We start from the raw sequence: 24,557 nt of genomic DNA, 5'->3' as shown, positions 1-24,557 counted from the left end.
GAGAGAAGATTAAGAGAGGAGAAGATTAAGAGAAGAGGAGGAGGCTGAAAAAGAAAACAGCAAGTAGGAAAGAAAAGCAAGAGCATATTTTTCCTGCAAGGTTCTTATTTGGAGGGGATGGGAGAAAGAACATTTTTATTACCAAAGTTGAGCAATTTCTAATTGAGAAGTTTCCCCTCCTGCCCTACCAGCAAGCTGTTGCCCTGACCACTCACTGGTGGTGTGGGAGAGGAGATGATTCACATCAGCTAATCCCTATCTCCTGTCTCCCGTATCCCTTCCTGGCCTTCTCCCAGCCTTGTAGGGATGCAGGCTTCTGCTGCTGGTGCCTTTCTTGCAGGGAAATAATTGGTCGGGGGATGAAACTCGAGGCAGCCTCAGATGCATTGGGTGGCTTCTCGTTTCCTAGCGATTGCATTACGGCTGCTGGTATAGTCTGCACCAAGAGACTGAACACCATCTGAAAGGGGACTCTGAAAGTCCGCCTCTGCTGGGATTAATGCCCCCGAGCCACGGCTAGACAATGGAAATATTAGAAGGGGTCAGGCTGCAAAAATGGGTCAGATTTGCTTTCCTTTATCAACAGATCCAGGTCTTACTGCCTTCTGTCTCTAGGGAGGTGTTGGTTATTGTTGCTTGTATGGATGGGACAGCCGTCTGCATGGGCAGGAGACAGGTCTCAGCCTCTTCAGGGTGCTAGTTGGCTTTGGAAGCTGCAAGGGAACATCTGAGCATCCCAGGGCAGAGAAAAAGGTTGTGATTTACATCCGGGCCCAAGCTTGATTCACTTCTGGCAACCTCTTAGTCTTGTCTGAAGAGATTAGCTTCTCTGCACCTTAATTTCCCCAGATGTAAAATAAGTCAGTAATCACCTTCCATGGGTCTTGGACTGTTTTTGAGCCAACTTGGAGATGCTCTGGGTGTAGGGTGATAAAATGAATTTAAAGTCTTATATCGAAAGAGTATGAGACATGTTACACTCGTGGTTGCAGAAGAGCAGGCAGGTTGCGATATTTCAGCCTTTCCACTGTGCACATGCACTTTCCAAACAGTTTTGTTGCAATTAATTACAGAGTAATTAAAGCAGAACGACAGTGCTAACTAAGGGCAAATTCTTGTGAAACAAATAGTGTTTGGGCTGATTTTGTAATTGTTTCATGTTCCCCAGACACAAATTACACTGTCAGGGCTCCTGATTTATGGCAGAGCAATATATGCACAAGTAACTCGGGGCAAGAGCTGCCTGCATGGGTTGCAGGTTTTGGAGGTCTGTGACCTATCGGTTCTCCTTGTGGGTGACGCATGAAGTGCGGGTTACCCTTGAAGTGTGGATCATCCTCGAAGTGTGTGGGTTCTCCTCGGAGTGTTAGTTCTCCTTGAAGTGTGGGTTCTCCTTGAAGTGTGTGCATTCCTCTTCAAGTATGTGGATTCTCCTTAAAGTGTTCCATGGACACTGGGACATGGGTAGCGTCAGCTCTGCCCTTCTGACTTATCCCCAAGGCTTCTCATGAGGTTTCCTAACGGGAAAGTGGCAGTGATGCCCTTGGTCCAACTCCATCCTGGGCAGAGGGACACAGCCGGCAACAAACCACCAATAGGGATGTAGTGGGCAGAGAGGTCTCCTTCATCCAGCCTATGGGACAACATGGCTGATGGAGCAACCTTGGGTCCCAACTCTTTCATGCTTGCAGAAGGTCTCCATGAGGGTGAGCAGGCAAGGCTTTGCTTTGCTAAATCACAGGCAGATTGTGCTGCCTGATCTTTCTATCCGGTGGGGCCATGATAAATCGCTCCAGAGCATGGTGACTCAGCTGAGGAAGGGAATACAAAGAGGCTGTGCCCTTATCTGTTTCTCCGAGGGGGACCAGGCGTTTTGTTTTATAGATTTGTTTCCTCCACTCCTGTTTCCAGCCATACTGCGCTTTGTTTTCATGCAGGAAGTCCCATTCCAGATTAGAGAACTGGAGTGGGTGTTTTCTCACCTTTAATTAAAAGGAGTGAAGCTGGGACTTTTCAGCAAAGAAATCCTGCCTTGTGAGCGTTTGGAGGTCATTTGAGTTAATGCATTTCAAGAAATGCAAACAAAAACCCCGAAGTATTTAGTAATCGCTGCCTGCAGTTTAAAAATAAGGGAGGTCCGCCTCTGAGAAGATCATGAGATAAGTGAAAAACAAGGACATGAGCTAAAAGCATTAATTCTTACAATGAAACCCCTCTGTGTTCATTTTTTACCTCTGAACACTGGGGTTTGGGCTGTGAGTCGCTGTCTGCTGGTGTCCCAGTGCTGCAGTGAGCCTGCTCGGTCACACAAGGGCTCCCTGCAGGATTCAGCCGTGGAGGGATAATCTGTTTACCAGCCACCACAAAATTCTGTGGTGCTCGTGAGCATACTTTCTCTGTGGGGCACAAGTGGCTGCCCAGCTGTGGCTTGGGGTTGAGCATCTTAGAATCATAGAATCAGATTAGTATGTGTTGGAAGGGACCTTAAAGCTCATCCAGTTCCAATCCCCTGCCACATGCAGGGACACCTTCCACTAGAGCAGGTTGCTCCAAGCCCCTGTGTCCAACCTGGCCTTGAACACTGCCAGGGATGGGGCAGCCACAGCCTCTCTGGGCACCCTGTGCCAGCGCCTCAGCACCCTCACAGGGAAGAGCTTCTGCCTCAGAGCTCATCTCAGTCTCCCCTCTGGCAGGTTAAAGCCATTCCCCTTGTCCTGTCCCTACAGGTCCTTGTCCAAAGCCCCTCTCCAGGTTTCCTATAGCCCCTTTAGGCACTGGAGCTGCTCTAAGGTCTCCCCTTCAGGAGCCTTCACAGCAGAGTGCTCTGGGGATGCAGCCCAGCACACGGGGGGTTCTGGGCTCAAGCGCACACTGCATCTTCCCCCAGCAGGTTTTGGCATCAGGTACCAGTGCCCCCCTCCAGCACATCCCACCACCAGCTGGGCTGCTGCTCTGAATACTAAATCCTGAGGCAGAGAGGAGCTGGTACGCTGATTAATTTGAGCCTGCGCTGCTCTTATCCTGGTTTCAAAGTAATTGTCTCTCTTGTCCACAATTTTCTCTCCTTACATTTCCCTGCATATTTATTAGGTTTTTGTGAGGCTATCTGCAGCCACATTAAACCAATTTACTCCTTGAAATGTCTGACCTTTGATCTACCAGCCACTGCCTTTCGGAGCCAGAAAAAGAGCCTTTAATAATGTGTCACATGAAAGGCTTGCTGCACAGCCTGTCACTTGCACACCCGAACTCCAGTTAATAAAGTATCGGATGAATCAATTATTGCCTAATAATTGTTACCTATATTTCTGTGCTAAGCAAGGAGAGTATTTTCCACCTCTTTTCCTGGTCTCGTTAGAATCTTGCACTAGTGAAAACTAACAAGGCAAATACATGTACACAGCTATATCTAATATTCCTCAAGCAACATCTTCAACCTTTGTAGCCAGTTCTGATCCTGGCAGACATGGGGATATTTGCAGAGGAGTTAGGCTTTCTGGGTGCATCTCATTTGAGCAGTCCCTGCAGCATCCCTATGTGCTCTGCTGTGTGCTGTGTCTCCTGACCCCCTCCAGCAGCAGGCACAGGAGAGGAGAGCAGGGTTAGTGGGTTGAAAACTGATTTTCTGGGGATGTTTTGGCTGTTTTCCAGGCAAGGGCAATGAGGCAGAAGGGTTGTCATGGCTGGTCCTTCACAGCAAGGTTAGAAGCAGTCACCTCAAGGACCATGCTCCTCACCAGTATATCCCAGCACCCTGCCTCCTTGTGCATCAGGACTGGATGCTCCTGTATCATTGCTGGAGGACAGACGTCCCACTCCAGGGGTGATGTCTCACATCCTAACCCATAGAAAGGACGAAGTGGGGAGAGGACCCCTTTCAGTGGACTGCTGGCACTAGTGGCACAGCCAGCTCTTCATGCCATGAGACTGGGCAGCTCACATCACAGTCATGGCTGCATTGTGGTACACTGGGTACCTTTTATTTCATAGTCTTGTAATTTATTTTTAGTGACCAATACTTTATATCTTACTGCTATGTAGCCATTGAGCTCTCAGGGGTTTGCTGAGAAAAAAACAGAGGCAGATGTGGCCAAGCTGCTGTTGAGATAAGAGCATGAGGATGGAGCTGGGGGGATGCAGCGTTGCTCCCTTGGGGTCTCTGCAGCCTCTGGGCACAAGATGCTGATGCCTTGAACCCCAAGCAGTCATCTGTAGCATCTCACGATGGGTCTGAGACCCTCTTCTGTCAGGCTGCTGTCTCTCTGCACCTGGTTTGGACTACTTTTAGGGATGATGGAGAGCATTGTTCAGGCCCTTATGGAAGCCAGAGCATCCAGGAGGCCTCAGGGGTAGAAGACGGAACAAGGAGTCCTCTGCTCTGGCAGTGGGGCTTTGCTCATGCGTTGGGAAGAGGTCTCTCTAGCACTCCCAACCTCTCCCCTGGTAGAGACATCAATCCTGCTCCTGCTGAAATCATCAGGGAAGCTGGGTTTCACGGGGGTGAAATGGGCCGGTGAAGTTTAATCACAGCAATTACAGTTTCTGTCACCTGCAAGGTTTCCCGATGCATCACTCTGAAACAACGTCTTGCCCAGGAGCTCCATTTCACTCCCAGTGACATCTCTCCAGGGCAGGAGCAGGCAGACGTCCGGAGGGGAGCACGCCTGGGTACAGATCCATCCTGGAAGTGGCCTTGGCAACGCACTTTGGCATTTATGTATTATTTATTTTCCCCGATGCTTTTCATCCCTTACGTAGCTGTTGAACAGCACCAGGCTTTCACAGAGTGATGGAGAAGGGCTGAAAAATGCAGGAGGCAACCCAGGTCTCCTCTCTCTGCTTTAATCTTCCTGGGATGACTTCTCGCTTGCCATATGGGGATGGGACATGCTCCTGACATCCCCAGCCTGCAAAACACCACAGCGTAGAGCAGACACAAAGTCTCGAGTTTCAGGGGAAGGAGAAACCATCTGCATTGCTCTCTAGCACATCTGTGCTGATTTGGCTCTGTGAGGACTTGGTTGCAAGCCTGTAGGATTTATCTTCAGGGAGGCTGGTATTAATTGTCGTTGAAACGGGAAGTGTTAAAAGCTGGGCAAAGAGGTGAAGAAAAAAGGAGAAGCTTGGAAATACTATGGGCTGATAATTCTTTCTGTCATTCTTGAGTGCATTAACAACGTTGATGGTTAAAGTCGTTACTATACGAGGCCATCTGCTAGGCTTTGCCTACCATGAATCGGGAGGGGAGGTGGAAGGGAACATCGCTGGGGAAGTTTCAAACCAAATCCCAAATTTGAGAGGAGATTCAGATGGTCCTGAAGACCTCCATAAACCTGAATTTCTTGTCTGCATTAAAAAGTAGATGTGCCAAACTGAATCTCATTCTCTATATTGCCAACTGCATTTTGGATGGAGGCACCTAATCTACCTTGCAGATTTATTACTGACTCATGCCTTGTGCCTTCATCTCTGCTTACCTGATGAAAAAAGTCATGATAACATTTTTTTCCAGGACTGTTTCCAAGTTGAGCTTCAAAAGGGAAGTTAGCCTGGAATAAGACAGGGATGGGAAGAGGGACCTGTGTTAGTCATGGCCATGGAAAGCCATGCTGTTGTATTGACCTGCAAGTCCTGTCTGGAAAACCATGCAGAGACTTTCATCTTGTCCTTGGGTTTCTCAGAAATCAGTACTTTGCCTTTCACACCTTCCAGCAGGGACAGCCCTGGCATTGTGGGTTGATTCTCCTTAAAAAGATGCTGTCACTTACCTGCATCTTTTACATTTGACATCCCACAGCACTCAGGCAGGAGTATCCCAGGCAAGATGCTCCACATTATTTTCCAGCCGTAAATCCATGGATGCTCAGCTTGTGTCCCCCATCAAGCCCCACCCATGTGGGCAAGGGGAAATTCAAGCCTTTTTTACCTTCAGTTTTCCCTTGGGAGATGAAATTAACACTCCCTGCTATACTTTGCACAGGATGCTGCGGGGATGAATTAGTTTATAGACCTCGCCTGCCTCCACATTGTGTGGCTGAGTCTCACATTTGCTTTTCCAATGACCAGAGGGGACTTTGCATTGGGATGGCTGGAATTTTGCCACGGCTTGGGCGGGAGCACCCCGTCCCAGGATCCAGCCCTTTGGTGGTGAAGGGCTGAGGCTATTGCAAAGATGCCTGCACCACATAATTTCCAGGCTTGCAATGCTTTCTCTGAAAAGGTAGATTTAGTTTCTATTAATAAGGGGATAATGGCATGGGAAACCTGGCTACAGGATGGCCCGGACCCAATTGCTGTGGTCTCTGGGCTACAGCAGCCACTTCCCTGCAATTATCCCACCGCACGCTGGTGCTGCACAGCCCTCTGTGTTTTATTCTTAGTAACAGAGCCCCGGGCAAGGTCGGGGTGGGCGGGTGTCCCTGAAGCCAAAAGTCCCTGGATGGGGGATGCAGGCTGAGATGGGGCTGTTAGAGCCACCTCAGTGTCACCCATCAGTGCAGGGGTTGGTTGGGGGCAACATGGGAGTGATGTTCCTCCAGGCTCAGTGGATGCAGCCACAAGGCTGGCAGCAAGATAGTGCCCTGTTTTGTTCTTGTACTAAGCCAAGTAGCACAGGGGGGGTCCTGGTCATTCCCATGGACATATCCGCCATTGTGGGGTCCATAGTAATCACCCTTATTTTTGAGAGAGCACAAAATCCCCAATCCAGTCAAGATACAGTTTAGTGGTGGACTTGGCAGTGTTTGGTTTCCAGTTGGACTTGATGATCTTAAGGGACTTTTCCAACCTTTTCTGATTCTGTGATTCAAGACTGGACTGTAATTTAAGACTTGGACTTGCTCCCAGGTATAAAATGGGTTGTATGGAAGCTCTGCTGGTTTGCAAGCACTGGGAAGTGGCCTGTCCACCTTAGCAAGCCAATATGGGAATCACAGAGGCAGGAGGGGCAGGGGGATGGTCTGGGGATTGAGATTTGGGGAATACAGGGTGAGTTTATTTACCAGCACATTCCTTATGCATCTGTAGGAAGCCACTTTGCTTCTTTATCCCTCAGCTGGGTATCCGTAAACACAGATAATAGCCTGACAGAGGGATTCAGTGAGAAGAAATACATTACAGCCAGGGAGATGCTCAAAGGCAAGCTACCCAAATCACTCTAAAAACACAGAAGCTCCTTTCTAAACCTGTGTCGGCTGTGGGAAAGCGGTGAATGGAAAATTTATGTGAAGGATAAAAAGTGATGCATAAAGGGCAGGAGTAAAGCCTTTCTCCTGAGAAAAGTCCAGCTCTAGTCTGTGCTGTTTCAAATTTAGTTTTCAGTTTCCTAAAGGCAGCAGACAATGCTTCACTCAATTCTCTCCCCACTGTCATTAAAACTCGAGTGTGTTGTCTGGATATAGTATTTTGCCCTACCTTAAGAGCTCTAATCTTTTTAGGACCATTTCTTGCCGCTATCTGCAGACACTCGAACGACTTCTCGACCGCCGAGTGAAATACAATCCCTGTCTTGGGGAGCTTTACCTCCCCTTTGTCTTCTGCAAAGACAGAGGGAAAATAACCACTTAACAAATCTGCCTGGTCTGAAATTTCTCCCCCACTCCATCTCCCCTTTTGCAGCTATCATTTGTCGTGGGCTGCTTTCTCCCAGTGCCACCTGCCTGATGCAGGGAGATGGCAAGGAGCCTTTTATTGTTTGCTGAACAATTCTCTGCAATTTGCAGTTCACTATTTCTTTAGGGCTCCTTTAATCCCTTTTTTCACTTGCTGCTGCTTATTTTTAGCTCGGGTGCTGCTCTCATTCCTTCCCCAAAACTGTTTATGTTTTGAAAAGCCCCTCTTTGCTGATGGTACCTTTTATTTGAGAATCTCTGGTTGCCTGCAAAGCCCCACCTGCCTTCTCCTTCCCCCAGCGGCCTGCCAGGCTGGGTGCTGGATGCAACGAGCTGTTATTCCCAGCTTCTCTGACTATCCCTGTTTTTCCATTGAAAGCTCTCCTCCAGCCCTCCCTGGAAACCTACTTTTCTTTTGTGCCAAAATCATTTTGCTTTTGTTCAGTGAAAATCCCAAGTGAGCTGTGGGAATGTCACCAGCCCAAACCTCGCCATCCCAGCACCTTTGGGTGATTTATATTGTCCTGCTGCAAACCAAAGTCCTTCGGCTTTGCTGGGTGCCAGAACTCTGCCATGGAGGCTCCCAGTAGCTGCCAGTACCTAAAGGAGCCACAAGAAACCTGGCGAGGGGCTTTGGACAAGGACCTGCAGGGACAGGACAAGGGGAATGGCTTTAACCTGCCAGAGGGGAGATTGAGATGAGCTCTGAAGCAGAAGTTGTTCCTTGTGAGGGTGCTGAGGCGCTGGCACAGACTTTTCCCAGAGAAGCTGTGGCTGCCCCATCCCTGGCAGTGTTCAAGGCCAGGTTGGACACAGGGGCTTGGAGCAACCTGCTCTAGTGGAAGGTGTTCTTGCCCGTGGCAAGGGGTTGGAACTGGAGGAGCTTTAAGGTCCCTTCCAACACAAACCATTCCTGATTCTATGATTCTATGGGCTGAGCCAGCCGGTTGCTGGGCCGGTACCAATGACCTCGAGGTGTGGACAAAATGTTCCATATGTGGCAACCTCCTGGCATGGGAACACATGTGGTGGCCTGGATCTGGAGACCCTCTGAGCTTTAGGCTTCCTCTAGTGTTAGGCTAAATCTGAGCCTTAGGCAGGAGCAAGCTCAGGCTGATAGCCAAACTAGAATGGCGAGTTGAGCTTTTGGAAGAGCTAACTCCAAATTTGGGCTCTACCATGGGCTTTCTCCATGGTCTTCAGCAAATAACCAAGTCTTTCCGTTCCTCGTCTGTACAAACCACGTAATCTTTTTTCTCCCACGGTGTATTTGGAGCACAAGCATTTAGGGATGGATTGCTCCTTCTTTGGTCTTGCCTATACAGTGCCTATAAGGGGATGAGCACCCCAGTTGTAGCTGTAGGACACTGGTTGAGTATAAATGGCCATTGCAATTAGTAATAGTAATAATAGTAGTAATAATAGTAGCAATAATAATAAAAACAGTAATAATAGAGGTCACAATAACAATAATGATAATAGTAGTATAAACCTTGCACAGTAGAAACTTAAGTCTGATCTGAAGATGCTCTGAGTTATCATCAGCAAACAAAGTAATGTGTATTTTTATTTCCTTGCCTGTACATAATGCTGGTAGTAGGGCTACGCTTTGATCCTGTTACTCAGATCTAAGCTGGAGAATTAAAATCCATCCCTTCTCTTGCCCACAATCAGGATTCAGAAATGCAAGCGGGACTTTCTTATCCATACAAACATCTCCTGATCTGCCCCAATTGGCTGCCCTGAAGGCAAATAGCAATGTCCAGCTAAGCCCCTTGCTCCTGAGCTATCCAAACTGTCCCCGCTGTGTCAGCCAGGAAGATATATTTCATTTCTCCCTGGCGATCCTGTCTCCTCCCTCGTTAGTATTGCAACAAGCATTCCTCCTCGGGAGCACCGCCTGTCCCTTGGGAAGGCTTTGAGCCTCCCTGTTTTAGGCAGGTATATGGAAATTCTACTAGCTCCATCCTTCACACAGACACAAAGCCAGTAGCATCAGCGCTGCCTTTTTCCTGGGATCATCCAGAAGGTAGATTTACCATAAACTTCATCTGTTTGGGTTTTTTAATGAACAGGTGAATTTATGCTGGAAAAGCAACTTGAATTTCTTGACCTCAGAAATTATAAGGGGTATGGAGAAACTCTCCTTTTGGTGCTTTTTTGTTCTTCCTCTAAGGTACATTGGCGGCTGGAGGTGCAATCCTGGAGCTGCATCTTTAATTGCTGTTTTCATGGGAATCACAGCAACTGCACTGTGATTTAGGACAGAAAAATAATGGGATCTCGGTCAATAACAAACTGGTCTCGCTGCTGGTGTCTCAGGCCAGCAAAAAAGAGTTATTTCTGCTATCTCCTAGTAACAAACTGATTTTCTCTGTTCTCTCTCAACATCGTATAAGCTCTTGCTCCCATTTCCCTTTAATAAGTGCTGTTTTGTTTCCATTATTACTCAATCGTAAAATCTTTTCCCGGCGACTTTACCAGAAGTAGATTTACGGCTATGAAAATAAACTTGGGCGTGATGAGATCTTGTCGTTTTATTATCTATAAAGCACCTCGCATGACTTCGTCGTTATCAAAATTTAATTATACATTTAAATTTCCCCATCATCTCTGTTTTGTTTTTGGTTTTTTTTTTGTTTTGGGTTTTTTTTCTTAAGAGGGAAGTGATGAAAACTCCAAAATCCATGCTTAATATAACTCAAGATATAACTGCTATTGACTTTACTCTGGCTTCTTACAGAAGACAAGGCAGAAAATAATCATGGTGCGGTGCGGTGGTTCAGATCTGCCCAGAGTGATGTTCATGTTAAGACACATCTTCGGGGGTTTTTTTCATGCACAAGGAAAATGCCGACGTTTCCTGGTTTGAGATACGGTATTTACCGATCCTTGTGCGGGGCTGGATGTTAATTGTCGTCGGAGGCTCTGGGTGTGGGCGAATCATTGTATAATGCCCACACCCTTCGGGTGGCTTAGGGTGCGGCGTTGTCTTTGCCTCACCGTGCAGTTCTAAGATGTATTATTACCCAAAAGCAACACACCCTTCCGTGCTTCGTTGTTTTTATTAGGAATCGCTCTGAACCAGCGCTCCAAGCACCTGGCAAAACCACCGTTGGATGTGGAGCTCGTAACTTGGGCTTGCCCGGGCTTCCCGCCGGGATTCCCTGTGGAGGAGCTCTCACCGCTGATGCTTTGCGGTGGGAGTGGGTCAATTGGAGCATCTTGTTGGCATGTAACCAAAGGCATCTGGCCTTTGGTGGTTGGAGACCACCAAGGGCTTGGGTTGATCTTACCTAGGCTGAGCTCCTAGAAGGAGCTTGCTCAGATGGAGCTTTCTGAGATGAGTAGTGGTAGGAGATGGAGGGGTGGGAAAGGTGGATATTTCTGCTGGGACTGGATAGGGCAGGAGAGAATTGCCCCTTTGCATAGGACTTCTAGCTTTGATCGGAGTTGCCTCATGCAAGGGCTTTTGAATTTGTGTGCTGTCCTGCCTCAGTTTCCCACCTCTCTGTGAGGTGAGGATCATGATAACTACCTGACTGCTTCTTCCACATGGTGCAGGCTCCTGATGGTGGCCAATATAAATAATTCTTTCTCCAAATTAAGCCTTTTCTTGCAAACTGTTTAGGAAAGAGCTATCCCATTGAAGAGGCCACTTCATGCCTCCCCTATGGCCTTTTGCATAAGTGCACCAGAAGTCACATCTCCAGCCTGCCTCAGCCACCACGGTGGCTCTTCCACCATCTCCACCTGGCCAGCCCTCAGGAGCATCCATGGTGTTAGTGGTGAACCCCCTGCATCCGTGGCAGCCACTTTGGTCACTTCTGGGTCGATGCTGCCTTCTTCAACCACACAGTTCTCCTTCTGTGAAAGGTTTTATTACTTTTTCTTACCTGAGGTAGGGGGCTGTATTTAAAGGAAACGTATCCAGGGCAAAATTGCAGAGAAGTCTCACCTTTCCCTGTGCCACATGATTAAATAGGGGGGCAAACATGCAACCCCCTTATTAGGGTAATATAATTTTCCATCTCAAATAGGAACCAGGGATGTTTTAATGATTGGGCTTATTAGATGGACTTTCCACTTAAAGTGTCTGTCTGGCAATTAAGGCTGGGAAAAGCATGACTGATGACCACACCTTCTGTGACTTAATGGGGAGTCTGAAGGCTGATCTTATTATCACACTGATACAGTCTGTGATAAAAAAGAATTTAAGATACTCTCCCGAGATTTATTTGCCCATTAGGAAGCTGCCAGGAGAAGGTTAAGGGAACTCGTAAGGTCAAAGCTGAACAGAGAAAAGTACTAAATGCTTGGGATCCAGGTGGGCAGAAACTGGAGGACATGGTTTCTGCTCTTTGCTCTGCTACTGACCTACTACATGGCCTTCACCAAGCCACTTTGTTCTTGTTGGGCATTTTTCCTCATGTGGCTGGTCATCACCTTGTTGGACACTGTGATATAACAGCACCATGGCTTTGCCTCGGTGGCACAAGTCCCTGCTGCCAGCCACTGCTGGAAAACATTCTGTTGAGTGGAAGGAAGCCCCTACAGTCGGAAGGAAAACGATGATGTTTAGTGCAGGGGGATGAAAAAGGCAGAATTTCCATTCTCCTCCAAGAGCATCCTCCTGGGTCCTTAGTGATTCCCTAACCTATTCTGTCCGCTTTAAAATGTGACCTGCTGCAATATTTTACTTAAGCCTGGTGCTTAATGGACTGGAACTTATTGTAGAGCTCACTGTGCTGACTTCAAACCTCCTGTTGGGTACCATTTTACTGACATTAGCTTGCCATAGCTTGTCAGTGATTTTAACTGTGCTGATGGGTTGAACGCCCCAGGATACAGGAGCCAACTCTTTCAGCTTTGCACTCTGCTTTAACTTCCTGAAGTACAATTGGGAGAGATAATTCAGCTAAAAGTGTTTTGGTACAGAGTGATGTTTTTGATGACAAAAAAACTATTGTGCGTGTGGGTCAGTTTTGCCAGATTAATGGAGGAATTGTGAAAAACGGAAGGGTTTCATTTTAGCATCTTCAAAGAGAAAGTCTTGACTTTCACAGGCAGCGTGATTTGTTTGACTCAACATTTCCTGTGCTTTTAATTAAACAGATGCCCAGAATTTAGGGAAAGCGTTTTGTTTCAGGCCAAGCAAGTCATGTTTTAACACTTTTCAGTTCCAGAAGGGAGAAGTCCTGCTCACTGCCACTGCCCCTCCCACCCCCTCCACCTCCCCCCCCGAAAAGCATCCTCTCCTTTGCTCCGCATCCTTTGCAAGGGGGTAGCACCAACTCCAGCCCTGTCTGGTCCATTAGGAAAGCAAAGAGTCCCAGACTTCTGTCATCGTCCCTCCACTTCATCTTCCCCTTGTGTCAAAGCAAGTGTTGGGAGGCACAACCGCCTCCCCATATTACTTAGATTTGTGTGAAAACTAATAATTGAATATGAAGACATTGGCTTTATGTCTCTTAAGGAATCCTTTTGAAGTTGACTCTTGTGACCTTTGAGGCCGTGCATGATTTTTCCTTCTCCTCTCTCCTCCTCTTTGCTGTTCCTTGCACTCCCCTAATCTTCTCTCCTGTCTGTTTCCTTCATCTCCTCCCACCCTGCTCTGCGGCTCCACTCATCTGTGCCCCGTGTTTGAAGCACTTGGTGGCTGGTGCAGCCAAGCAGCCTCCTCTCCCCCGCAAGCCTTCCTCCCAGCTTCTCTCTGCTGGGAGCCTCTCCTACTCACCCTGTTTTCTCCAGCTGGCATTCTACCTATGCTCTGTGTACTCCCTGGATTGCCTTTTCCCTTCCTTTCATTGGGAAACATTAAATTAGGTGACCTGCCTTAATCTTCTGGCTGGCCAAGTGCAATACGTCCACCCACAGCTTTCAGCAGGGGATGGGCTCTCTTCCCTCTCTCTGGACAGAAGTAGGACTCCACCCTCCCGTGCTAATAGTGTAATAACTGTGTGAACTTCCCGAGCTGAATACACATCGTGTCCAACCCCATTGTCTTCTCTGCTGGCCTCATGGTCTCCCCATGGGTGGTCACTGGGGATGTACCTTCCTACACTGTCCAGCACACAGTGGGGTCCCAGCATCTCATCAGCAGGCTCTAGCAACGCTCTGAAGACAGAGTCTGGAATAATTCAATACAAGAGGTTTCAGCCAGTGAAAAAGATTATTTAAGTAAGTAGTATATAAAGATTGCTACAGAGCTTCAATTTTACCAATTCAGGGGATGGTTTTCTCTGTTTACCAGGAGTCATAGCTTCACTGGGGTGAATGGGAGGACTCTGCTGGCTTATTATAGAATCACAGAATGGTTTGTGTTGGAGGGACCTTAAAGGCCACCTAGTCGAACCCCCCTGCAGTGATGAGGGACGCCTTCCACTAGACCAGCTTGCTCCAACCTTGAACACTGCCAGGGATGGGGCAGCCACAGCTTCTCTGGGCACCCTGTGCCAGCACCTCAGCACCCTCACAGTAAAACATTTCTTCCTTATGTCTGACTTCAATAGGACAAACAGTCTTCTTTCTAAAGAGTAAATGTAGCTCTGAATAAAGGATGGGTACCCATGCACACTCACGAGAGTGCTGGTATTGGAGTGGAAGCAAAGCTCTCACCCTGCATTTATCTGGGCATGGGTTTCTTGCTTATTCCCTGGAAAGGAGGAATACGGATTTGCTCCTGGTGCAGGTTAAAGTGATTTCACAAGGACTTGAATTCCTCCTGCACCAAACGTGTGAGCTGAGAAAGGGCAGCAGTGGTTAGTTTTGTGAAGAACTGCTCTCTTCTTGCCAGGATAGGGAGTTCATTTTTCCATTGACGCATCTCTGACAAACACCCAAAGAGAGCGTGGCATGGGGAGCCGAGCGATTGTGTTGTCACGGCAAAGACTAGTGAAAGAAGAGCAAGATTTATATCGTGGCTGCTCAGAGGGTTGGAGAAAGATGGCCCAAAGCCAGGCGTCATGCAGGCATGGCTGGTACGCTTTTCAGCTTTTGCCAAGTGTGGGCTGGTTGGTGGCTTATGTGAAATGGGCTGCATCGTCTTGGTCCAAGTCTTGGTGGGCATGATTCCACATCACAGAAACCAGCCGTACAGTTGACACTTTTGCTGACAGTCTCAGCAGAAAGATGAGTTGCTGAATTGGCCCTGAAGATGAAAAAAAAAAAAAAAAGGAATAGAAAAAGAAAATCCAGAGAATTTTGCAGCTAAAGAAGCGCTACTTTCTACCAGGGGAGCAAGGAGGGCAGATGACCTCAGAAAGCCCATCACACACGCATGACTATGGTGATGTGTTTAATTTACTCAAAAGCATCAAGGGGAGGGCTTTGGGTTGCTCTCTGGAGATGCAGCCTCAGGTCCCCTGTGTGTCTGTGGTTGCATTATTTCACCTCCTTCGTGCCATGGCTCCCTATCTGCAAAACGGGAGCATGGAGTCAGAGAATGGTTTTGGTAGCAGGGACCTTTAGAGGCCCCTGCTTCAGCTTCCCACTGCAGGTCAGGCTCATGCCTTTGTGTTTGAGTTTTGGGTGTCTCCAAGCGTACAAATCCCGATATCTTTCTGCCTTCATGGTTCAAGGCTCGACCAGCTTCTTACTAAAAACTGTTTTTCTTACATCTGATCTAAACTTCCCCTGCTGCAACTTCTGTCCATAGCTTTTTGTGCTCTGAGAAGGGTTTCACTCCATCTTCTCTATAGTTTTGCAATAGGTAGGTAGATTGAAAACTTAGGTTTCCCCTTCATGCCCCTTTCTCTGGGCTGAACAAACCCCTCCTCTTACTCTGAGCGTTCCAGCTCCCTAACCATCTTGGTGTGCCTCCACAATGAGAGTGTCTGTCTGGAGAGCCCAAACTGGACACAGCGCTCCAGCTGTGGTCTCACAAGCGATGACTAGAGGGGAAGGACCACTTCCCTTGACATGTGGGCATTACTTTTGCTAATGCAACTCAGTGTGTGTCTGGTCATCTTCACTGCAAGGACATGCTGCTGACTCCTGGGCACCTTGTTGGCCATCAGGACCACCATGTCTTTTTCTACAAGGTGGCTTTCTAGCCAAACAGAAGTGGTTCTTGCTTCCTACCGAGGTGGCGTGGATGGGAATTACCAGGGTCTTGGCAGAGCAAAAAGGGTGAGGAGCGCCCTGGAAATACAGGGTCGGAAGGATTAGACAGGGTGTGAGCTTGGCCATGGTATGTTATTGCCAGCTACAGCAAGAGCAAGCAAAACGCAACCTTCTTGTTTGAAAGCGTGAAACCTGTTATCAGCTGAGAGGTGAGATGGCCGTAGGAGCAGGAAAGCACTATAGAAAGCCTGAGGACACACTGAAGCACTTTTGTTTGGTCTGAGGATTGTTCTTGTTCAGATGAGGTGCAGCTCGTTGTAGCCGCTGTGGTTGCTGAGGCAGTACCTGCCCGGCGAATATAAAAGCGAGATTTCTGTCTCCACCGTTGCCCATCCATCACCATTCACAAGCCTAGAAGCAAAAGAAAGAATAAAAGGAATAACAAGAAAATAAAGAAACATTGCAGTCAGAAAGCTATCCTCTGTGTTTCACAATTCTATAAATTACACCCTTCCCTTCCTCTTTAATCGCCAGGCATATAAAATATGCTTGCAGCAGAATCATATTCTTCCCATTAAAGTTTCAGAAGAGAAATACAGGTCCCATCTGCCTGTTTAGCAAAGCAGGGCAGTGCATGACCGTGTCTTTTTTTCCCCTCAAATTCTGCTTTATGGCAGGAGTTTTCTCTTTTAGGACTGGCCATTCATTTCATTTTCTCATTTCAGCACGTGTTTTCACAAGCAGTCTCCTCTTTATTCTAACGTGGGGCTTTCTCCAATGCCTTCAAGCTCAAATGCACCTGAAGAACAGAGGTACAACCTGCCTTTGATGAAGATCAAATGAAAACTAAGGTCATTTAGGACTTCAGCAGGGTTGCTAGAGGTGTATTTCTGCTCTGTGGACAGGTCAGACATTGTCTGAACAGCAAGAGTTGGCAGTAAGGAGAAATTAATAAACTGGACTGTGGAGGCACCCACGTGCTTCACTGCCATCCCTCCCTGCCTGGCTCCAAGGATATCTGTATTTATCTGGTGTAGATCTGGAGCTGGGATAGGCATGAGATCTTAGGAATGGGTTATCTGCATGGTGGAGGAGTAAGCATGGCATCATCCCCTGCCATACAACTGTCCCCACAGATGATCCATGCAAAGGGCAGGGAGAGGAGGCTTCATTTGTGTGCATAGTCGCTCGGTGTGTGGGGTCAATGGGAGAGTGGATGTGGAATCATCCTGGGGGACCTGTGCTCCTCTGGCTGTGCATGTGAACAGGGAAGGCTCACAGATTTTGGAAAGCAGTGATGAAAGAGAGTGCATGACAGCCTCCCCTGGCCTCACCAGGTCTTCATGGAATCTGAGAACCACAGACTGGTTTGGGTTGAGAGAGACCTTAAAACTCACCCAGTTCCAACCCCTGTCCTTGGGAAAGGATGTTTTCAGGTAGATCAGGTTGCACAGAGCCCCATCCAACCTGGCCTTGAACACTGCCAGGGATGGGGCATCTAATCCCTCTCTGATCAACCTGTTCTTGTGTTTCACCACCCTCATTATAAAAACATTTCCTCTATCTAGTCTGAATCTCCCCTAATTTCCCCTCTGTCAGTTTAAAACCATCACCACATGTCCTGTCGCTACTAAAAGCTCTGTTCCCATCTTTCTTCTAACAACTGGAAACTGCTCTAAGGTCTCCCCTTAAGGAGCCTTCTCTTCTCCAGGCTGAACCAGCCCAGCTCTCTCAGCCTGGCTCCAGAGCAGAGCTGCTTCAGCCCTCAGATCATTTTTGTGGCCTTCTCAATACCTGTTCTGTGGCTTACCATGGGTTACATGAGGCACGTACAATATGGCTTCAATGGTTATTTATAGTGCTGTACCCTTAGAAATCCCTCCTATCCAGCAGAAGGACATGTCCCTGTTTTTTACCCTAAACCCTCATTCTTATTCAGTGGCATTAAGAGCAGAGTGAATCCAGAGGGCCAGGGCTATGCAGCTGCTTTTCCTGTGCCTGGAGATTTACACCCGAGCTCGTGCTGCCGTTAGAGTTGCCCTGCTCTAAGTATAAATCAGACTGTGCTCTGTTAGAAGCCTTATACATTTCCGAGAAGTCATGTGTGGTAGTAGAAAGGATCTACTGCAAATTTTGCACTAGCTTTTGGGGGCTGAATTCTGTGGGGGGCGTACAGTCACAGGGGGACTTACATTCACCTTTCCTGATGGGTTCACCATAGAAGAGGTGCTTTTTTTGTTGGTTTTTTACCACCTTGGGCAAGAAACTGTTTGGTTTGATATAGGTTCAATTTTTATTTTTAAGCTAAATATGAGAAACACAGGCGAGGAAACCACACTCTGTTCCTTAAAATAAATGGAAGAAAAGACAGGGCTAGAAAAATATTCTCTGATGCATGCGCTTCGTGAGCATGTACCTTGGCATACACAGCACCAAGGAGCTCTGGATCTTTAACTAGATCATATCTTTTCCTCTATATGGTGCTTTCTATAAGGGTCTGGTCGAGCTCTATGACTCTATGAAGTCCTATAGCCCATTTCTGCGTGTGAAATGCCAGCAGCTCACATCGAGCTCTGATTCTGCAATACCATTTGGAAGAGAGAGAGGAAACCAAACCTAGCTTATGACTTACCTTAGCAAGCCTGTCTCCAAGGCCATAACTCAGGGAGAGGGAAAGGGGAAAGGGTTGGGTATTTTGGCCATTGATCTCCCCTTAAAACTCTTCCTGTTACTCGTAGCCTGGTGAGGCAGATGCCTCTTCTGGCTCTTTCGTTATTGTCCCTGCTTTGCATGCCCTGTGCAAATGCCTGATTCAGTGCTTACCATTTAACAGCCGTGGAGGGAGACTTCAAATCCCTATTTTCACCATCCACAAAGGCTTGAACCAGCGGCATCCACCTGGGCAAGGGGAGCAGCCCTGCTCGTAGCCTCCTGCTCCCACATCTGCGCTCTGCTCGCACACACACCCACAGCACCATTACCGTATAATTAAATCTCTTTTTTCCCCAACTGGAAGGATTCTGCTATAAACAAGGGTTTTCTCTAACCATAATTGCTCTCAGTGGAAGGCAAAGCTCTGCAATAACTCAGGCCTTTGTTCTGTGTGCAGGGAGCGAGTCCCTCTGCCTATCCTCAGGTATGCCAACAATGCGAGCGTAACTCTCCTCGACCTGACATGAATGTCAGGGCAGGGTTTGCAAATACAGCCAGTGGTCAAAATGGGGGTTTAAGCACCTTTATAAATATTTTGAAGTACCGGCTTGGAAAAGGAAAGTCCCCAGCGTGCTGTGGCACTGGTGTTTCATCAAGCTGGTGTGTGGCTTTGAAGTGCGGCGTTGGCAAACTGCTGGGTTCTTGCCCATTCCTAGGAAGGGCTGAATGGATATATATGTGTGTATATAAAAAACCCACTTAAAATGCAAAATGCTGTGTTTAGGCCACTTTTCGGTCAGTGTCTTCATGGACGAACAGGGAGAAGAAATTCAAATGCTGCAAGGGGTATTTTGCTAATGTGATGCATATATGAAACAACATATTGTGGATTAGGAACGTCAGAGGTGGGAGGTGAGGTGGGTGGACAGGGAGGTAGATGGTTCCAAATGTCTGCTTTTATTGTGGCCCCTTAACTAATGAATTTTCCTCTCCTAGAGAAAATTCACTGTAATGCATTTAATTAAGGCTGCTGTGAAAGGTTATGCAAAATACAGACAGTCAAATGATGGGCAAGTGGGGAGAAAGGCAGATGTTTTCCAGCCCAGGACAAAAAGTACATCCTGAATTAGTGTGAGTGATTCTACATTTCTGCTGGTGCTTTTCAGGACATTTCCCAAACACACACACAGAGCATCCTCTAGTCCTTTGCTTAGGAGGTGGATCAAACTTGCACCCTGGTAAGAGTATGAAGCAGCAGCCATGGTGCTCCCCATGCACGTGTGAGGGAGAGAACGTATCTAACCCACAGGCAGTTTGGGTTGCTGTTGTGTTAGATGTCTGCATTTCTTTTTTTCTGTAAGACAGCAAGAGCAAAGTAGCTGCTTCATAAGATACTCTCTGTCTAGGAGCTGAGAGCCAAAACACCTGTAGGTATGGATCTGTCGCACTGCACCATGAGCTTGATCTCTAACATCCTATAGGTTTGCCTGGAAGCTGTAGCGCTTTAACTAGACTGGCCTAGTTATAGTTGTACTGTTTCCCCCCTAAGCAGATGCAATCAGAGCTGTACAGATGTTGCCTTACGCATCCAGTTGTGCCAATAGAAGACAATGCCTCTCTCCTGGAGGTTGCTGCCTTTTATCACTTGAGCTGCTGGAACCATCCTCCAGGAGCACCAGCCAAGTTCCCTTCACTCAGCTGCCCACAGCTGCTGGAAGAAACCTGGTCACTGCTTTTTCCCAGCAGAAACTGGGATTTTCATAAGAATAGCCTCAAAGAGAGAGCTGTAAAGAGTAGTTACCTCTGGTCCTATAGTGGATGAGAAGCTGGAGGGTCCTTTCTTATACCTCTGGTACATCTCAGACCAGGAGAGAGCATCAGTCCTCAGTCTTCAAGTGCTGTATAGGGGCATATGTAGTCTTTTGTGTGGAAGGGAACCAGCCACCTTGATAGGAGGTGCTTTTGGAATGGTAGAGCTGTCCCTGTTCAGCACAGAAGCTCACTGTGCAACTCAGATCCACCTGCAGACCACTGTAACATTCTTGTCGTCTTCGCACTGGTGCAAATCCAGAAGAGAATCAGTTAAATCCCTGGAGTCAATCCATAGCTACCCCAGGGTAAATAAGAATGTGTCTTACCCAGGAAAGCCTGAAAAAGCGTAAAATCAATCCATGCGACTCCAGCAAGGCCAAGTTCTGGATGTAGGCAGCACCCTGTAATTCAAAGACTCTTTTGGACATCCCCTTTGAGTCCAGACATGTGAGTAGCTTCCCTTGAAAATGTTTCCCTGTGAAGTCTTTGCGAACGTGTGCATTCATTGATGTTACGGTTATCGCACATGTAATTTCATCTGACATTGTAATGACAGCATGGGGAGTTCAAAATGTAACAGTAAATATAGTTGTTAGGGAAAAAAATGAAGAAGAAAATAAAAATCCCAGCCCACCATCCTAAATGACTCTTCACGTCATGGGAGGGATGCAGACAGACTCCAAACACCATCAGCATTTCTGGGTTCCAGTTGGAAACTGCCTGGAGTTCAGGATAGGCCAAAACAAACAGGCAAGACTGTCTCTCTTTACATGTCAGGGCTGCATTTTCTCCTCCTTTTCCCTACTTTTCCTTTTTCTTTCTGAAGGGTCACTCCTCTAAAGCCCCAAGAGGGCAGAGGCTGGGGTTTCTCCCTGCTTGCCTGGGCTGTTTTCATAGCTGATGGCATGATGCACCCCTGGTCTTGCACTCACACCCAGCCAAGAGCTGAATCCAGACTCGAGCCCCAGCTATTTTTGACTGCTGTATTGAAAGGTCATTTGCCAATTCCATTATAAGGCTCATTTACAACTCAGCTGTTTTAAATCAAATCAGACTGCGAGTTGGCGTGCGTGCATTGTCAGCTGGGACGTAGGGCTTGCCTCGCTTGAGGGCCCGATCCTTCAACCCCTCTCCATGCCTGCAGAAGCAGCAGTTCCAAAATGAATCTTATTGATTTTCATTATTTTCTCCATGCGTTTGAGCTGAAACATCTCATCAGAAGATACTTTTCTTTTCCTTCTTCCAGATTATTCCATGGGGGGAGTTCAGATGCTTTTTTATTGTTGTTCCTTCACCAGCTTTAACTAGATTTACCAAGCTGGACATGGGTGGAAGCACATAGATTGCTCAGGCAGGTGAAGCTTTGCAGGATCAAGGCTGAGCTGACAACTCAGCTGCTGTTTACCTTTCTAGTAGGTTGGCAGAGAAACCAAGGTCTTTGCGCACGGGAGGAGATACAAATGAGCTCTGCATCTGATCCCTGATCTTCGGTTAAATTGCTCTGTAACCTTCAGAGCTGGATTAAGTCATCCCCTGAAGATAGGGAGTTGCCTTTAGATATTTGGTGCTTGGGCCGCACTGTAAGGTCATATATTACCTGTGGTCTTCAAATTACTCATTAGTTGGTTGGTTTACATACAAGAAGCCTGGATTAAAGTCTCAGCCGCTTTCCCTGACTGTCCTTTGCTGAAACCTGGTGGTATTTCCTCTAGAAATGCCCAGCAGAAAGGTTAGAGATGTGATGCATCTCGTAGGGCTTTCAGTGCAGTGAGGATATACAGTTCAGAGAAGTGTTGGCTTGTAGAAGAATTATTATCATAGAGTCACAGAATCACAGAATCACAGAATGGCTTGGGATGGAAGGGACCTTTAAAGGTCATCTGTCCAACACCCTGTAATGAGCACAGACATCTTCAACTAGACCAGATTGCTCAAAGCATCCAGCCTGACTTTGAATATTTCCAGGGATGGAGCATTCATGATGCTCCTCCTCAGGTCAGGAAAGGGTGGGGAAATGCAATATTCATCCATTCTGCCTAATTCCCTTTACAGTGTAACTGAGGCTGTAAGTGGCTCTGAGGAGACACCCATATGGGTGAAATCTGCGTGGATTGGGTCCCCTCTCTGAAAGGGGGGACTTCAATAATCCTATGTTGAGGGTAACTGCAGCAGCACAGCCCAGACCCAGGTCTAGACTTCTGCCCATGATACAGATGATGGCGTGGTGGTGCTGGAGGGGCTGTGTCTTTGCAGGCCGGATTGCTATCACAGGAGATGCTCTGCAGAGGCACCTTCCATGGACACATCTCTCCAAAAGCCGCTTTATGTCCACGTGGGAGCTATTCTGTCCCAGCCATAGCGGGGGAGCTCATGTGCTTAGAGCTCCAGGACTTAAATGGCAACTAAAATGAATAATGCTGCAAAGGCTGTCACGAGAGCCAAGCGGGAAAATAATATTTTGGGTTATGCTGGAGTAAAATAGACCAATCTGAGGTACTGCTCTTGTAAATACCCATGGGAGCACAAGCCCAGTGAATGCCAACATGGTGCCAGCAGTGGAGAGCATAGTGAGAGGTGAGGCTGAGCTTGCCTTATGCGGCTTGCCCTAAAGCAGGATTCAGTGATTCTATGATTCTATGGGGATGGGGGCTCCTGGAGCGATAATGGTGGGAGATGCTATGGGGAACAGCAAGAAACTCCCCCTAAACGGGACGTGCACACCGGGGATGCCCAGCAATGCGGCAGGGAGCCTGGGCAAGGTCGGAAGGAGCAGCCCTGCCTGGAGTGCGGCCGCTGCCAATGCCACTGCGGAGCTGAGCCTCCCACCCCTCCGCTTGTGGAGCCTGCCTGTACCTGCTCCCAAGCCGATATTAAGCCTGCTCAAACACTGCACCGCCTTCTCCTCACATTGTTTTCTGTACCCCACACCCAGCACCAAAATAGCGATAACCCCCCCTTCCCCACCCTCCCGCGGTGACTCAGGCTGGCGAGCAGGCACACATCTGCTTCTGATTTAACGTGCTAGCGCTATGACCCTTTTATTTTTACTCCCAAAGCCCTCCCTTCGGTGGCTTTCTCTCTGGAGGCAAAGGGAGAGATGAGGAGCCGGGGAGGGGGAGAACTGAATCTCCATCCATTGCTTTTTTGGAGCTCCCAAAAGTGTGCTTTATTTCGGAGCTGTGTTTTCACTGGTGACAGCCGTACCCAGATCCGCATCCAAGGCCCTCGCAATCCTGTCCACTCCAGAGGGACACCAGCCAAACCAGTTTTCCATGGTTAAGCTGGGCACATTTTTCCGCCGTGGTTTTTTTTCTTGTCAGGAAGCAAACCCACCCAGTGTGTGCGCGCCATTCAATAGCAGCCTTTTTTTAATTCCTTTTCCTTTTTCTGGCTCCGAAGAAGAGCAGAACAAGAGGGGCCTGCCTGCTGTCCCAGGAGATTCAGAATGGGAGGAAATGGCTTTTTTTTGCTATTTTTAAGGCCTTGCTGGAAGGAGGTACCCACCACCAATGAGCTCTCAGGGCTGTAATGTTGTGCACCCATAGGGATGTATCCTATATATATATATCCTATGTGTATATATATATGTCCTATGTAGCCTCCTATAGCAGGGGCTGGGCAGCTTGCATAAGGGGGAAGGTGTTGGAGGAGGGCGGCTGCAAAGACATGGGCAGAAATGCCACCAAGAATCACAGAATCCCAGACTGGTTTGGGTTGGAAAGGAGCTTCAAGCTCATCCAGTTCCAACCCCTGCCACGGGCAGGGACACCTTCCACTAGAGCAGGTTGCTCCAAGCCCCTGTGTCCAACCTGGCCTTGAACACTGCCAGGGATGGGGCAGCCACAGCTTCTCAGGGCAATGTCACATACCTCATGGACCCTCATCTCATGCCAGAGATTCTGGAGAAACCAGCTACTTGATGTTCAGCCAGGCCAGCTCCAGCATGGGTGAATCTCTGATATTTTCCTCCTACTCTCTCTTTTTTTTTTTTCCCCCTTCTTTTTGGTTGTTTTAGTATTTCGTTTTGTTTACAGAACACAGTGTGGGAGGGGGGACACATCTCTTGAAGTGTGAGCGAGTTTCCATGAGAGTGGGGTGGTTGCACAGGATAATTGGAACCTTCTGTTTCACTTGACATCTTCCCCCTTCCACAGGGTTTTTATGCACACACAAACACAAACGTATAATGTATATGCATGCGTGTCCATATAGATACATAGGGAAGGGAGATATTCAGCCAGGATGGTTTTCTGTGCTGGTGACATCGCATTTGAGAGTCCTTAAATGCTGGAGCACGGCCAAGAGAGCATCAAGGAATGTAGAGAGGAACCACTGAGGGTTTGCAAGCAAAAACCCCCATAACTAACTGTTATGCATCTCCAGCTTTGCAGCATCTCCCAAAACCTCAACAGAGAGGAG

At 47.8% G+C, this 24,557-nt stretch overlaps 1 protein-coding gene across 1 annotated transcript in view; it reads left to right on the top strand.

Annotated features, from left to right (window-relative positions):
- ZBTB7C (zinc finger and BTB domain containing 7C) overlaps positions 1-24,557 on the top strand; it is a 92,568-nt gene that overhangs the window by 49,943 nt on the left and 18,068 nt on the right. The gene's annotated exons all lie outside the window — the stretch shown is intronic.

This window comes from Strigops habroptila, chromosome Z (genome assembly GCF_004027225.2).
Source record: "Strigops habroptila isolate Jane chromosome Z, bStrHab1.2.pri, whole genome shotgun sequence".
Classification (NCBI taxonomy): domain Eukaryota; kingdom Metazoa; phylum Chordata; class Aves; order Psittaciformes; family Psittacidae; genus Strigops; species Strigops habroptila.
The sequence above is the reverse complement of the archived record's forward strand: the minus strand, read 5'-3'. Positions and strand labels throughout refer to the sequence as shown.